The sequence below is a fragment of the Corvus kubaryi genome, unplaced genomic scaffold, assembly GCF_017639235.1.
Source record: "Corvus kubaryi isolate FWS band 111438036 unplaced genomic scaffold, C.kubaryi_AGA036_p1.0 66, whole genome shotgun sequence".
Lineage (NCBI taxonomy): Eukaryota > Metazoa > Chordata > Aves > Passeriformes > Corvidae > Corvus > Corvus kubaryi.
This window is the reverse complement of record NW_024582054.1, coordinates 20,448,918-20,461,410: the sequence shown is the minus strand read 5'-3', so window position 1 is coordinate 20,461,410 and position 12,493 is coordinate 20,448,918. Positions and strand designations below refer to the sequence as shown.

The following is a 12,493-nucleotide window of genomic DNA, read 5'->3' as shown; positions in this document are numbered from 1 at the left end:
AAGGATCTTTTGTGTGCTGCCCTTGCTCTGTGCGCGGGTGACACCTGGCTGGCCTCTTCTTCCCGGGGATAGGAACATCTGCTCGTCCTTGGGCAGGCCTGTGTCTGCTTTTGGGAGACAGGCCAGCCCTGAGGCTCTGAGCAGACTCTAGAGAGATGATGGTGTGAAAATACAGGGCAGGGCAGCAGCACCTGGCCCTGAGGTCCCAAAAAGAGAGAAGGGAGGAAAGGGGCTAGGCAGGTGTTTGACCTTGGCTTGGACAGGCAGGGTCCCAGGCCCCGAGGAAACTGGGAGGACATGGAGAGCTGCTTCCTATCCCCTCTTCCACATTGAAAGAGGCATTTCTGGGCAATATCACAGGCAAGTGGGACTGTAACAGTGTTTGGGGAGACAGCCCAGAAGTACCCCACAGGGTTGCATGATCCCAGCCTAGTGGGAGATCATATCCTTGGGAGACTGGGCTGCACAAACAGCCCAGGAAACATTCCCCAGGTAGGGAAAGGGCTGTGCCTGTAAGGTTTTCACTGGCATGGGTAAGAGAGGGGAGAGAGGATAAAGTGTAGGAGTGACAGTTTCCAGCTCCCCACAGGCCTAGTGTCCCCCCCAGCCCCAGCCCAGCCTGAGCCCCACGAAGGTGTCTGATGCCTGGGGCTGGGGATGCCGCCCTGCTCACTGGATGGGGGTGCACAGGGGTGCCCTGGCTTCCCACGCAGCCCTCAGCTTCCCCAACTACTGAGGCTCCCTGCCAATTCCCTCCTCACTCCCTTCATAGAGCAGGGGAATACGAAAATACAGACATATGTTTAAGCCATTGCCTGCATTTGGACTTCTCCTTTCAGTCAATTTCTAACTGCAGCATTTAAGCCCCACAGATTTCCACTGCTAACTGGTCACAGCTAGCATTCCTTGATGTGCTTTTGAATCAGATGAACTGAAATAGTTCTGTAAGATCTATCATGTCTCTGGCTTGTAAAATACAATTATTTCTTACTAGGTTACACTAATATTTTGTAATTCATTCTTAATATTATTCTTCAATAAAGCTCTGCGCAAACAATCTATCCCACAGGAGGAACTTCTGCCAGATCCCAGATGTCAAACACATTTCCTTCAAATACAGGAGTTCGTGACCTTTTATGTTTGTTAATGTGACGCCATGGAAATTATTTATAATAAATAAGCATATTTCAGACTCAGGTGCTCCATGGGCCCTTTTTCAGTGATACAACAACCTTTCCTGATACAGGTCTTTCCTGTTTTGTTGTGGGGTTTTTTCCCCCTAACAATGAAGGTTTGGGAATAATTTGAAACCCTGTTAGTGAACCAAGTCCAACTACTGCACTAAAAGGTAGACTGAACCTTTTGAGATAACACATCTTTCATATCTTTCCTGAAATCAGCAACAGATAAGGTTCTAACTTTCTCTTTTATCCTTAACCCTGAAAATGCAATTTTTAAACTGCAGACTGTATAAATAAATTGTCTTACAGCACTGAATCAAAGAGGAAACTACTGGAATTGTTTGGATCTAAATGACATTTAGATCATTTGATATACCCACTGATTTTTGCATGCAGCAAGCTCATTTTAAAGCTGGGCTAGCACCACCTACCCACAGTCTTCCAGGTATAAGAGCTCTAGAAAACGTCTGAAGGTGTCAATATGTTGATAACATTTAATCTTATCTTTTTTCAGTAGGTGTGACAATGACCTCCCAAACCTGTGCCAGATTAAGAGCATCTGGCTCTTAATGAAGTCAGGCAAGAAAAGGATCCAATTAGAAAACAGTGCAAGGAGCATGCCTTGGCTCTGTTTCATGCTTTTCTCAACTACACATAAAGGTTTATAATGCCTCCTGAGTTTACTGGATTAATCATCTTGGATTCCTACATCAGCCGCAGCAACAAATGCCTCCTGAGGAGGAAACAGAACCGTTTGCTCCTGCACCCACAGTTACTCCTGTTCATTACTCCAGGCTGAAACTGATGGCCTGTCCAGAGCAGCACCCTTGTGCCTCAGTGGTTATCCACCCTGGAACTTCTCCTTGCCTTTGGATAGTTTGGGGCTGGCAGCCATGGCCCAGAAGCAACTGCTGCAGCTCACACAGATGTGGGACTGCTGTGGAGAGACAGGACCAAAGTGTTCTGCTGCATGAAGGATGAGCCCTACTTGGATTTATTATCAGAATGTATTAATGATGTGTGTGTGCAAAGAAAATCTGCCTTACAGCATAAGGCAAAACATAACAAGCCAGCAAAACTGTTTTCAAATTCACAGTACATCAAATCTGAATGAGGTAAAGAGAATGTCTAATTTGAACAGCAAAGTACCTCCATGTAATTGCTTGTCTAGGCATTGTAGCAATATTTTCAAGTGGTACTGGACATTATGCAATAAAGCTGTCCTTCTGCAGATCTGTGGGAGGAGGCAACTGGCTGCAGTCTCAGATGGTGGACAGAATTACAACAGGTAATGTCAAGAAAGTGCGATGTTAAACATGCATTTGATAAAAGGAGAAAATAAAAAATAATAGTCATGGACTGAATTATAGCAGCTTTCTATAATGAAGTGTGTGGACCCCACCCAGCATCTGTGGCAGAGGAGGGAAGGTGTCAGCTAAACCCAAAGGTTATGATGGGAATGGAAAAAAAAAACAGGCTCCAGCTGAGAGCAGGACAAGGAGGATGAGGAAACAGTTTCATGTTTCTCTCAAAAAAACCTCAGGGGACAAAGATTACTGCTGCAAAAACTTTAATGGTAGTAAAATCCTCTGGCTGCAGAACTTGTTTGTAACGAAGGTGTATTAACTGCGTAGGGACTTCAGCTGAAAAGTACTCTGCTATTTCACTGAAATCTAAGTTGCGAAATCCTTTTTTCCTCTCAAAAATCTCTGCCTCAGAAAACTTAGTTTAGTGGTTACACATGGAGTTTGGCTATAAGACATTGCAGGCTGTGTGCTGGACTTGTCCTGATAACGCCCTGCTTTTAGGTCCTGACGGCTGAGCTCATCACTTGGCTATTGCAATATATACTGGAATTTAACTCTGATCATAAGTACATCACTTGATGCTAGTTTCTGAAACTAAAGTATTTCATAAGCAGTAGTGTTAGATGCTTGCTTGCTCCAAAGGATTCTCAGCTGGGAGAGAGCTGGGAAAGCTATTTGGAATCATCAGCTGCTTAATTTCATGTAATTCTTCATAAACTAGGCAAGAAGTTCTATGCAATTATGTTTTCCACTTTTGTGCTTAAAAGATTTCAGTGTGCTCTGTGCAAACATTGATTCAACCTCTGAACCTATTGATTTTTAACATGGAAGTTGGCATGTCTGTAAGTGTGCACAGGTGGTGGGATCAGGTTTCTGATGCAAAGGATCACAGGGGAGAATTCACTCCAGATTTATACAAAGCTGCAGCCTCTATCAGCATTCCTGCTGAAAACTTTGTTCACTGGAGCATTTGCACAGAGTGAAGAAAAAGGGTCTTAATATGTTTGAAAGTGTTTGCAGATGTAAGTAATTACTCGAGATTTGTGTCAGTATTTATACGTGGGGTTTTTATTATTCCAGGTCCAGTTCCTAAAGGTTTGAGGCCCAGAGATGATAATACAGACTTCTGCTTGTAGCTACTTTCTATAGTCTTCTGGCTACTCCTCTTTCAACAAGAAAAACACTGGGAAGTTGTAATCCAATAGCATAAACAGGCTCAGCAACAAGTGAAAAAGTCTGCTGTGCAGAGGTTCAAAACAGATGAGACAGGCCTCACTGGGGAATATGAGAGGTGAAGCATAGCCCAGACTAATAAATTCTCCTCTATTGGCCCTGCGTGGGTCTGCTCAAGTATTTCAGCCCTGCATTTCTGGAGCTGAGAGTGCTGTGGTTTGGCAGAGCCAGCCAAAAGCAGCCCAGTTTATTAGCTTGGTCTTAGTACCAGTGGTGCCCAGAGAGGAAGCAGCATAAGGATCAAGAGCAGCTGCAGAGAACCAGGAATTAGTGTGGTTGCAGTGACGGTCTGGAATGATCACCAGAGGAGAGGGGGGCCGACAGCAGGAGTCAGTGAGGCAGGGGAATATCACCAGGTTTCTCAAGCGAGGTTTAGTTACAGAAAGATACAGCAGAGCATGGGGCACTCTGGATGCTGCCCGGAGGCTGGCAGGAAAGCAAGATCATATTTGCAGCTGACTGAGGAGCAGGTTGGAGGAGCAAAGAAAAGATGTAAACTGGTTTCACTGCTGATCTTCAGACTAGATTTGTTTGGAACAAAAATCTTTTAAGGAAGGGGGGAAGTTTGTTTCCCATTCCAACTAAAAAAATCACAGGACAGTAATGGTCTCCCTATCCATATAAGATCAGGTTGTCCACATCCCTTACCATGCGGAGCTGAATTTTGTGCTTATTGAAACAAAATTCCCAATTTTCAAACAGCTGAAAGAAGACTGAAAGGTGTCCAAGCCATCAAAAGCGCCACTGGGATGTGTTAATGGGCCCCCTCAAATTACAGGACACAGTCTTGCCTTGATGAAAGAAGGAAGGTCATATTGCAAAGTGATTTTTTTTTCCTTTAACTGCCTTGTCTAAAATACTGTTTTTAATGTATTTTCCTTCACCACAGAGGCGACGTGCAGTCTCAAAGGATGGCTGCTACTGCACTGCAACTCCAGCAGCTGGAGAGCCATTCAGACAGGACTGGAAGTCGTTGAGAGCCCGAAAAACCCTTGAGCATGACAATGCCAAGGTAACTTGATAGCAGCAAGCTGCATACAGGGCCTTATCAGTAGTTAAACACACTTCTGTGAACAGTGAAAATAAAGCTGTTCGGTCATGTAAATTAATTCAGTTAGATGCCTTGAAATGTGTGTTTAATGTGCATCTTAGGAGGACTCAAATAATTCTGGAAGCATATCAGGTTACTGGTATTTCTTTAAAACAGTGACCACGCATAATCTCATGAGTTCCATTAACAGGAGTCAGAGCCTCTCTGCTATGTGATAGCCCAGTATTTGCAACTGGCTCTGTGCAGAGATGAACAGAGATGCTTTGTTAGCTCAAAATTTATGAGTCTGTGCTTTTGGCAGAGGGTCTCTCTGCCCTTACAGCTCTGGAGCTTGAAGTAGCTGTGTTACACTGCATGATGACAGGCATGAAATTCTTACTTAGCAGCAGAGCTGTGGTGCTATTAAATTTAAAATTTAAAACATCGTAACAGAAAAACTACAGTCTCAGTGGATGGGGAATCCACCAAAGACTGCAAATCAAGAGCTATTAGGGCAACTGTAGTGCAAAACTTCAGTGATTAGAAATTTTAATGCTCTCAGACTGTAAAGAACATTTATTTGGGGAAATACACCCTTTTTCCTACTAATCCAGCCCCCACTTTTACTCATATTTGCCTCTTGGGATATTTTAGCACTTCCAGTTATCAAAAACTAGAATCAAGGAGAGACCACCTTGAGACTCACCGAACTTTTCCTTCCTGCAAGAAAATTTCCAAACCAGAATTTCCTGCTGAAAGTTCTGAACCAATCATCTGTGTGTTATCGGTAAATTACCCTACAAACTAGGCACTCTCGTGGCAGGGGCTTTCTCACGTGTCCGTGTAAAGCTTAACACGGACCCATATTCCAACTGGACATGCAGTTTTCTGAGAACATTGTAAACCATGAAAAAATCGCTTTTTCTCTCTAAAACAGAAGCCTGGTTGTGCTTCTAGCAAAGCGAGGCGCAGCTCCGGCACCGACTTTGCAGGTGTCATGGTCCAGCAAGCGCCAAGAAGAGTTACGGGCAGCCATTGAGAGGTAAGTCTGCCCTAGCGAGTAGCTCTGGTGAGGAGGGAGAGTCCCAGGCGGCCGAGGAAACTCCCCCTCCGCGATAGGGCGCGGTGAGTAAGCGCGGCGGGGGCGCACCTGGCGGGCCGAGCGGGCGGCGGGGCGGCAGTGCCCGGCTGTGAGGGCAGGCGGGGGCCGGGCGGCACGGGAGGAGCGGCACGGAAGGAGCGGGGAGAGCGCCGGGCGACAGCCCCGTCCCGGAGCAGCTCCGGCGGGCAGAGGGGCGGCGGCGGCGCCCTCCAGGCAGGTACCGGGCCGGGCAGCGGCAGCGGGGGGCCAGGGCGGGACCGGGGGCCGCGGGGAGGGCAGCGCGGGTGCGGGCAGGGCAGGTGCGGGCAGCAGGAGCTGCCCCGGCGGAGGCGGCCGTGTGCGGCCGGGCGTCTCTGCTTCCTATCGAGCGGCAGGCTTTGGGAAATCTAGGCAGGTAGAAAAGTAGTAACTGTGTTGAAGTACTGGGGCATTAAATCTTCATATAAATTAGGTCCGAGGTTCAGTTGTACCTAGAACAGTTTTTGCTGTGTGAAAATGGCCTTGTAAAATTTAAATGTTCTGTGTGAATTAACAGCTAAGTGTTGTCACAGGCCAGCAGTAGCTAATTAGATCATCTTCTTTAGGAACACTTCAAGTAATTAGAGATATGGTTTAGCCAAAACTCCAAAGGAAGTTGTGAATATAGCTAGACAGTTTCCCTCTGTATAGGATGAAATTAGCATCTGAAAACACATTATATTTACTGAAGTTGTATCCTGCTGTATCCAAGAGCACTGCTAAAGCAGCAGGTATAACTGTAAGCCGTTTCAAGCTGTTCTGTTCACTGTTGTTGAATGCATACCATGAAGCTGGATTCCTGGCTGTTTCACATCACTCTGGTTATTAAACAGCAGTCTGAAATAAATGCCATCTTTAATTAAGCTGTCTTGCAACTCTCCTTTGATGTGGAAACATGCACGATGTCTCATGTGATGCATTTCTCTAGATAAGAATGAAAAGGTCGATATTATGACCATTCCTACAATGCACACTTCCAGTCAGTGCTGCTGTAATTGTGCAGGAGAAGAACAAGATCCCGGGACGTCCATTGGGCCACAGCTGTCAAGTGCCTTCCCATCTAAACGATCCTGTGAGCACCCACACCTTGGAGCTGGACCCTTGCAGTCCTAACCCTCAGTTTCTGATCTCAGCAGGCTCAGGTTTTTCCCAGTGATACTTGCTGAATGCATTGAGTTTTGCTGCTTTATGTGCCTTTAGTTTTTACAGTGTTGCTTAGTTGGGTGTCCAAGCTGTCCCGGCATCCAGAAGCGAGGTGTACCGTGATAAGTTATTCTTGGAGAGCCCAAGTGTGTTTAGATTACATATCAGGAGATCAGGACTACTTAAAAACCATGCAGGGGAATACATTGCCATGCTTTTTTCCCCCCTGTTCCTGTTCTTTTCAGGTTTTGTGTATAGCTGTTAGACAGATGTGAAGAATTAAATTCTGAATTTGCATCTTTCGTTTCTCAAGAGAGTGCTAGACCCATAAACCTTTGTGCTGTTCTGGGTTGGTGGTCTCTGGCTTCTTACTTATGAAACTGTTTCACCTTGCTTTCATTATGTTCATTAGGTGAGCTGTAATCTTACAACTCGGTGGCTAGGGCATGAATCCAGGAGTGGGGAAGTTTAATTTCTAGTCTTTTTTCCAACTGTATGCTAAATATTAAAATATATATTTGCAGAATACATGTGGTTAAGCAATATTTAATTTCAAGAGAATATATTTATTACTAAAGTGTCCCTTGATTCTTGCCAATACTTATAAAATGACACCTACATAAAAATGCTGCACCCAGAGGGCATGTTGGACTCCACAAATGTCACATGAATTCCACTGCCCTCCCCTGCATTTAATTGAGATGATGGATCCCCAGGTGATTCAGTCCTCTTTATTCTTATGCTGTGGAAAGAATGAATGTGGGCAGGATTGTTCAGTCAGTCATGTGTGTAGGCTGTTAATTTACAATGTTGGAAAAAAAGTTTAGGCACTGGTCTCTTTTTCTTTGTCCTAAACCTCAGACTTAGTTGTTTTGCTTGTTTGTTTTGTCACTTGTTTAGTATCTGCTGGTTTGCTTTTCACTCAGCCTCCGTTGATCGTGTTCGTGGGTGGGTTTCAGTTGTAAGTTACTCTAAGTGCACTCCCCAGAATTGGGGCTTGGCTGTGAAACGGGCAGTCCTGCTCTGTCCCCCATTTTCCCCACTGCATTCTGACCCCACCTTGTGCAGTCTACCACAGGAGAGTTGGAAAACTACTTTTTTTTTTTCTTTAAGGAAAAAAAAAGGTTTGTTTATTTTGGTCATTTAATTTTGTATCTAATCAGTGAGCTGGGCCAACTCACTGTGCAGCTGCATGTTTACTGGGCCCTACAGGAATGGCTATTGGCAAGGCAGAGTTGAACAGCCCCTCCAGTAGCAGCCAGCCCTTTAAGCAAGTTTGGGACAGGCAGATGCAGCATGTGTGGTGGGCAGAGCCAGAGGACCTGCCTTATCAGGACAGCCTCAGCTAGGAAGTCAGGCTTTGGCTAGCTTAGGCCATCTGTCTTCATGTCTATCCTACCTGCTGTGGCTTATACCAGAAGTACACTTTGGTGGAACACTGAAGTTTTTTGCTTGATTAAGATGCTACTTACTTCATTTGGTGAATTTTATGTGATGCATATCCTGACGTATTGCTCCCCTCTCTGGACTCTTGTTTAATTTTATGAAAGAATGGCTTTGTTTACTCCGATTTGTTATCTCCCAAGATACCTTAAATCTGGTAAATATTCTCTCTCATCTAAGTAGGACAACATCCAATCTCTGTCAGCAGAGAACTTAAGATCTCGTCTCTTTAAAGTGAAAGGCGGAGCAAGCTCTGACTTGAAGCAGAACAGTCTCTGAGTTAAGCCATGTTGTCATTCTATTTAGTAATGCTGCTCAGGCTCCATCAGAAAGATTGCTTATGCAGAGAGAAGTTAGGTTGATAGCGTTTTGCAGCCAGGATGGATCTTCACATCTAAACTGAGAAGCCTTGTGGGAAGAGGTTCAGAACCTGGGTTTTCTTGAGCTTCTCTGTGTTCCATTAAATTTTTTTGATGATCTTAATCCATCAAACCATGCAGAATTAGTGAGGATACTTGTCTTAAGCTTAGTATTTGTTTGCCTGTCATTGTAGCTGAAGTTGGCACTAATTCACTGCCAAAAGAAAATTATGTCGTCAATCTGATGCTTATCTTTCCTGTAAATTGTACTCTGGTGATTTTGTTTTGAATCTTTGTTTTCCAGTGATCTAATAGCCAGACTTAAATGTGAGAAAACAGATAATTAGGTCACAAATTAAGGCTATTGATGGTCTTGAAGGCTAATGGAGGCCTTGTGGTCACTGCAATGGCCTGAAGAGTGAGTTCTGGAGATGCTCCTTTGGTGATTAAAGCAGCTTTGAAATCCAAAAAAAGCAGTCTAGAAGGACCGTGTCCCAATGACTGAAACCTCCATGGCACTCCATTAATTTAGCACCTATGCTTTGGAGCCTGGAAGCTGGAGGTGGAGTGGTGCGGGGTGCTGCAGCCTGGGCGGGGGGGCCTGGCTCCCGGCGCAGCTCCCCTGGGCACCGCGCTGGGCCCCGGAGCCCCTGCGGCCTCATCCACAGAGTGTGCTGGGGGTACAGGGATGCACACGTGTAGTGCCTCAGCTTTGGCTGAAGCATGGAGAGCCGAAGGCTGCCTGGCTTTTGTGGGACAGCCTCATCATCAGAGGTGTGGGAGGGCCCCTTCTTCCCACAGGAATGCAACCCCTCTCTCCCGCAGAGTGCTCATGCCTCTGGGCATGTGGCTTTGCCCACCCTGCTTGTTGAAGCTGGGTCAGGTGGTTCATGTGGCCAGAGATGGCCCAGCCCTTGACCAGGGCTTGACAGGGGCTGGAGAGGGCAGAGAAATGGGGAGGCTGTGGCAGAATTCTCTTCATAAAGTTCAGGCCTGCAGTCAGTCCGCTGTGCGTGTACGTCTTCCAATACGTAAAGTGCCTGCCATGCAGAGAGGAGGGTTAGTCAGGACAAGGGTTGAAAGTCACTTGAGCAGTGCCTTTGTGCTTAGTGGTCAACTGATACAAAAGCAAGTTGTGTCTCCTGTTTCTGAAAGAAATTCTGTTGTTTAGCACTCCTAAGTGACAACAAAACATTATCAAGACCAGTTTCATTTTGCAATAGGGGGAAATTCTAAAACTTTTAATTCTGTGTTGGGTTTGTTGGGGTTTTTTTCTCCATGATTTACTTTTGCAGAAGGGAGTTCTTGGCCTCTAGATTGGGAACTATCTGATTTTCCCGTTCAGGTTCTCTGTCTTCTCAGTAGTGACCAGAGTTGCAAAAAAATTTCTTCCATGAAGTCTTAATAAAACACAGAACATCTGACTAAATTACTCTGGCTTTCATTCTGTTCAGTGGTACATGTACTTCCAGATCTAGTTTCACCAATGTGTGAAATCATGGGCCCAAAATCTCTTTGGAAGAGTGTTGATTTAAACTCAGTAAGATTTTTAAAAACTCCATACATTTATGGTGTAGCTATAGTTCACTGTGTTGTTAAACAATTCTGTCCTAAGGGAAAACAGGGAATGGTAGCTTCATGCTGCCAACTTCTGCTCTCAGGACCTCTGCCTTCTCAGAAGGGAGCAGAGCCCCAACACCATGTCCCAGAGTTGTAGCAGTATTTGGCCAATAATGACTGGAATCTTAGATACTGCCATTAAATTGAGACAGTTTTGATTTCTGCTGTTTTCTCCCAGTGTCTGAGCAAACTCCTTGAAAAATGCCTCTGTTACACAGTGCCTGGTTACCACTCATCTGCCTGGGCAGCTGCCAACAACTCCAGCCAGTACAGCTCTCCAGGAGGCACGGCTGGGGCTGTTAAAGCAGTTCTGGGTCCCTGGTCTGGGTGGATTTAATGCAAAAAGTAATGAATAGTTGTACTTTATAAAGGCAGTATCCTTCTGGACTTTTATTTCAGTGTGTGTTTAGGCAGCTTCCTGAGCTCAGTACACATGCCCTGCAGAGCCATACTCCCACTCTGGTTTGGATTTGAATTAATTAAGATCAGTTTCCATTTCCTGTTCTTGATTCATTCATTTAACCTCTTTTCATATATGAAGTGTACTTGAATCACCTTTCCTTTCTTAGTCTCAGACATAGTTTTTTAACTTTCATTTATACAGCTTATATGTTTGCTTCCTCTCACCACTGTGTAACTGGTTTGACAGTGACAGTATGGAGCAGAGCTGCTGAACAGGGAATCCTCACCCACTGGAAACTCCAAAATTGACAGGCTTTTTGTTTTCATCATGAAACAGGATAATAATTATGTGCAAAATAACTATTAAAAAACTGCTTCACCTAAAACAATGCAACAGATGTGTACGTGCATGTATATGTAAAGAAATAGTCCATCTTTGCTCTTGTGAAACTATTTTTCCATGCAAAACTGCTTGGGTTTCCTTCTTTTCTTTTCCCCCCCCCCCCCCAAATATACAGGAAAAGCCATTTGCATTAGCTGTCTGGATGTTATATGTGTACCCATGTGTTTTCTGTATGGCTCTGTGGTCATGGCAGTGGCTGAGAAGTCCTGAATGCCATTTAATGCTCTTTTTCAGTGTTGCATTGAGCTGGTTTCCAAGGGCCATCTTTTCAAAACTAGACACATTTAGCCATGTTAGGGAACTCCACAGGCAGATGCTCTTGCCTAAAATACCTTCTTCTTGGCTGTCCTGTTGAAAAATGAATCCAGATGTTTCCAGTTTTGTTTGGTATCAGAGCTATAGAAGGACTGCTGACAGTTCTATTTTCGTGGCTTCTTGGCATTAACGGCAGAAAGAGAAAAAAATTTGATTAAAACCTGACACAGAATACATAAAGAAAGTCTTAAGTTTTAAGTTAGATTGTAAAGTAACAATTGGTGATGTGATTTGTTCCTAATCTGCTTAGAGCAAAGGACTTATCTTATGTTGAATTCTTTCCATGTTCTCATCAAAAGCCAAGTTCTTTTAACAGATATTTTAGTCTCTTAAGCTTTCTTTTCTGGTGTCCTGACTTCAACTCTTGCTTTGCTGTTTTCCATCTGAATCCAGAAAGGTCTGCAGTCCAACATAATGGATTTATTCTTTTGTGTTTACTGCCCCAATACATACAATATTGTACATTCTTGTCCAAGTCAGTGAATTTATCTTCAGTTCACAGGAACAGTGTTGTCAGATCAGTAATTGGATGAATTGGTTACTTGCCTAATGCAGCATTAGGAAGAAACATGATACCAACTTTTACAGCCCAGAGCACAGGGGATTCAGCACATTGAAATCCCAAGTTTTAAGCTTTATCATGGGATAGATTTATAATGTTTCTTTCTTAATTCAAATATAAATCTCACACAAGAAAAACTGGATCAGATTTATGGAAATTTTTCTTTTGGCCCTTGTAAATTATATTATTAATGTTTTGTATACTGGGGTAGGATGGGATTAAATCTGTATTTAAGGGCTGCAGGTGCAAGGCTATCATGCTGAAGCAGAGTCAGGGTGTCCCTGGGGTCCGTGTCAGAAGGACAACTTTGGATCCTGTACTCATGCCAGGGTTTGTTCCCCTTCTCCAAGGGGTGCCTGAAAAGCAGAAGCAGTT

General features: G+C 44.4%; 1 protein-coding gene across 4 annotated transcripts in view; it reads left to right on the top strand.

Annotated features, from left to right (window-relative positions):
• The first annotated feature begins 3,419 nt into the window (after positions 1-3,419).
• TC2N (tandem C2 domains, nuclear) overlaps positions 3,420-12,493 on the top strand; it is a 34,932-nt gene continuing 25,858 nt past the window's right edge. For 2 of the 4 annotated variants that reach the window (XM_042047773.1, XM_042047774.1), the window contains exon 1: positions 5,938-6,066. The gene's annotated coding sequence lies outside the window, so the exon portion shown is untranslated. Of the gene's footprint in view, positions 3,511-4,610; positions 4,734-5,688; positions 5,794-5,937; positions 6,071-12,493 lie in introns of those variants that run through there. The other 2 variants (XM_042047772.1, XM_042047770.1) reach the window with 2 other exon arrangements.